Here is a 4,201-nt window from a genome sequence, read left to right on the forward strand (position 1 = left end):
AGGCATCTGGACCAGATAAGAAGTCGCCAGGGCGAACATGCCGACGCTGACCCTGGGACTTCAGTGACCCTCCAATCGCCGCACCCGAATCCTAGCTGGGACCTCCAGAGTGACCAGTCACCACCAGCCGAATCGAGGGAATGGACAGTAGACCGGGACCGTCCTACAGTCATCAGCCGTACCAACCGACGACACCACCGGGTTGCGTGACAATGACAATTTAACAATCCAACCCAAGGACTGTGACCACTCCCAGACTCCAGTCCGGACTCCAGATCGACCCTGTTGCCTGGCAAGGCCAGTTACTGACTCCCAGAACTCTATGCCACTTTGTGCATCACCAGAACTGCACCGGTCGGGGCGCTCACACAAACCACCGGCTTACTTAAAGGACTATTCGTGTTCATATCTAGGGGGAAGGGGTGTTATGTCCTTGGGGCTGACACAAGTTCCCCTCAGGTCCGCTCATGCTGCGGGGCGTTTTGCCCCATTGGCTGGTTTCCTTCGACAGCCGGGCTATAAAAGCCGGCTGCTAGGTCGAGCCAGCCGCTGTTCGCTGGAAGGTCTGTTGTTAGCTTACAGACGCGACAGCCCCTTTATTCCCTGAATAAAGTGTGTTATTGAGATGCTCTGGTGTGGCCTCCCCTTTATTCCGAACCATAACAGGTCTACGGGTGAGGAGAGGTCCTATCCAGAGCATCAGTCACTTTCCTATTCCAAACAGTGACTAAGAGCTGAGCTGGACTGCATAATAGATCTGCAGTTATAACCCCCAGCTCCTTCTGGAATCTATCTGGGTCCATTAGTCAGGGTGGACCAATCTAATAGGTCTTGCCTCCCTGCAGGGGGATACAGCTTTTGAGAAACTCATTGCCACCAGACTGTGATCTGACCATGACAAGTGGACCAAGGAGAGGTCTACCAATTCCAAGTCACATAGACACTACTCCGACAAGAACACCAAATCAGGAGTGTGATCTCTATTATTAGCCAGGTTCTGGATAATCTGAGACAGGCCCATGGAAGTCATAGTTTCTATAAAATCTCGGGCTACCTCCGACCCTGACCCCAGGGGAGGCAGGTTGAAATCCCCCGCAACTATAAGCCTGGGGAATTCCACTGCCAGTCCTGCGGTGAGGTCCAGGATTCCAGGTAGGGAAGCTGCCACGCAGCAGGAAGGCTGGTATAGCAGCAGCAATCCCACCTGATCCCTTGAGCCCAATCTAAGAAAAAAGGGTCTCGCAGCCTGGGACTTGTTGAACAGTGCCTCTGGAGGCTACTAGAGATTCTCTGATAACAGCCACACCTCCTCCCCGGCCCTGAGGCTTAGACTGGTGCCATACTTGATAACCCACTGGGCACATTTCTGCAAGAGGAACGCCTCCCTCTGGGCTCAGCCACGTTTCAGTTATACAAGCCAGATCAGCCTTCTCTTCGAGGATCAAATTGGCAATAAAGCTAGCCCTATTGCAAGCTGATCTCACATTTAAAAGCAGCAGTCTAAGACCAGGGCCACCACAGATCTGCTGACCAGCTCTAATAATATTACTATTAGAAAGGCTATTGCTTTGATATTCTCTTATTCTCGTGTAAGTTCAGTGTTCAGTGATTTTTTTTCCCCATTATGTGGCCTTTTGGCCTGGAAATTTAATAATAGCTGGCTAAACTTGTGTAAGCCATATCCATCCAGTTCTCTTGGCAAAAATAAAGAGGCAATTTTACATTACTTCCCTCCAGGATGGACTTTATAATTATTATTTTAATGCAAACTGATAGAGAAATTGGATGAAATTAATATTTTGGAAAAATATTACTTTGTAAAGTCTGGCTATAACTTAAGATCACGATATATCAAAAATGAACTTAAGCACAGGCTTTGAAGAACAAAATCTAACTTTAATTAATTAATAAGGTTAGGGTAAGACCCACTCTCACATACACACAAGATAGATATGAGAGGAAGGCTACAAAGCATATAGAAAGTAAAGTCTTCTTCTACCTTTAGGATTCTTAGAAGTCAAGTCATATACTTTAACTGCATTGTAAAATGCTCTTAGATTTACATCTGCCTGCAAAAGACAGATCTTTTCCTGGCAATGTTTACCTTTCGTGATCTCTTCTCCTATTGTCCATCTAAATGATCACAACTGACCACATAAGGAGGCTATTAACAGCATATTTCAAAGGTGTGGATTCCTCCGAATGGAACTAGTTACATTCCCAGAGAGGTACGTTTCATTCCCAAGGGGTGATGCTGGGGTGAAATATATCAATCTAGGAAAACAGATGGATTCAGATTTATTTAGATGGGACAATCATGTGTCTTAATAGAAGAGGATGTAACTGATTGCAGGCATGTGTTTATAATTGTTTTACAACAAATAAAAAGGTTAAGGAAATCTTTTTTACAACAGCAAGATAACAAATGCCTATAGAGTAACTCTCTACTTAATGCTATAACATATTCTACTACATTTCTTTATTTATTATTACTATTCCCTTCAAATTGATTGTCATATTTAGCAATAGCAATAGCATTTAGACTTATATACCACTTTATAGTTCTTTACAGCCCTTTCCAAGCAGTTTACAGAGTCAGCTTATTGCGTTCAACAATCTGGGTCCACATTGTAGCTTGGAAGGATGGAAGGCTGATTCAACCTTGAGCCTGGTGGGATTTGAACTGCCAAATTGCAGGCAACTGGTAATCAGCAGATGTGGCCTGCAGTACAGCACTCTAACCACTGCATCACTGAGGCTATATTTGCCTATTATTTAGTTCCATTTATCTTTCAACATCTATTTCTTACTCAGTTCCAGATAATGCATATTCTAGTCATGCTAAAAAGTATTATTTTTATTAAAAACAATCAAGAAATTACACTGAATTCACTGAATGTATCAACTTAAAGTCCAAAATACTCCCCAGTATTTTTTCAAAAAAAGCTTATCTACCCTTTTATTATTGCAAGTCAGTGTTATCTTAGAAGCTAATCTCTCTGTACTGTATAAACCCTTCTTGAAACACAAAGATAAAAACATTAAGCACCCATTTAAAAACCATTTTTAATTATGCATCACATCTGAAGAATAAGTTCTGACATTTTTGAAAACAGATTATGGGATGATGCCCAGGTGATGTCAAGATCAAATCAAGTATTGTTCATTTCTAAAGGTTACAGCTTTATTTTTAACCCTGCTAACTGTAAAGTTTTTTTGTTCTATTTACTTAATCTTTAAGATTGCTTTTTAAATCTTTCTGTACTAGAATTTAATGGGGACAGGAATGGACTGGGAACTCATTTGCTTGCCCTTTAAAGTGGCCACAAGATTATTAAATGTGTTTGGCCATTTGAAATAGGTTGAAGTAGTTGTTTGTTTCCCCAATTTTGGTTTGGGAATTCAGGTTTTATTGTATTTTAAACTGCAAAGCCTAATATAGTAGTTATACATACTCTTCATTTGTTTTCTATCCCATAGTGAGAAAGTGGATAATGATAATTGTACTAGTAAAATCTGGTGCACACAACACCAAATAATAAGGTATCCATTTAGTCACTATGTGTACTCTGGAACTGAAACTTCCTAGTGCAGACAACATAATAAAATGTATAGTACAAAAAACAGTGGAGTAGATTGGAATAATCACTGGAGCAATCAAAATCAGATAACTGACACAAAGACACAAATATCCTTCCCTGACTGGGTACCCAGATGTATTGGTAACAGAATAATCCCAAACATGGGATGGATAACATCTGGGGGGAGATGAAGACCATACTTAGCCTTTATTAGTCTAATGATATAGACCAAATCAGTCACTCCATAGAAAGACTAGAACTATACAGAACTATGACCACAATTGAGCCCCAAATCTGTAGAGATTCTCAGTCATGCAGTCATAGTTGCCCTAAAGGTGCTTTTTCAGGAGGCAACTGAATTTTTTTGTTTTTTCTTTGAAGACGTTTCGCTTCTAATCCAAGAAGCTTCTTCAGCTCTGACAGGATGGGGGGAAAGGAAGGATTTATATTCTTTGCAGACAGCTGATCATTTGTATCCTTTTAGAGAGTAATTGAAGCACTTGGAAATTTACCTGTGTCCTCAGGATCACCTGAGTAGTGCTCCTGGTTCCTGTAGTCTGCAATTCCCTCTGCAAATCCATTCCTGCTACCACACCATTCAAAGGGTTCATCCCAAATTG

General features: G+C 41.5%; 1 pseudogene; it reads right to left on the bottom strand.

Annotated features, from left to right (window-relative positions):
* Positions 1 to 668: 668 nt before the first annotated feature.
* LOC148124006 (uncharacterized) lies at positions 669 to 1,364 on the bottom strand (annotated as a pseudogene).
* Between the last annotated feature and the right edge of the window lie 2,837 nt (positions 1,365 to 4,201).

This window comes from Pseudonaja textilis, chromosome Z (genome assembly GCF_049901715.1).
Source record: "Pseudonaja textilis isolate UNSWEBS1 chromosome Z, rPseTex1.2, whole genome shotgun sequence".
NCBI classification, from domain to species: Eukaryota; Metazoa; Chordata; class Lepidosauria; order Squamata; family Elapidae; genus Pseudonaja; species Pseudonaja textilis.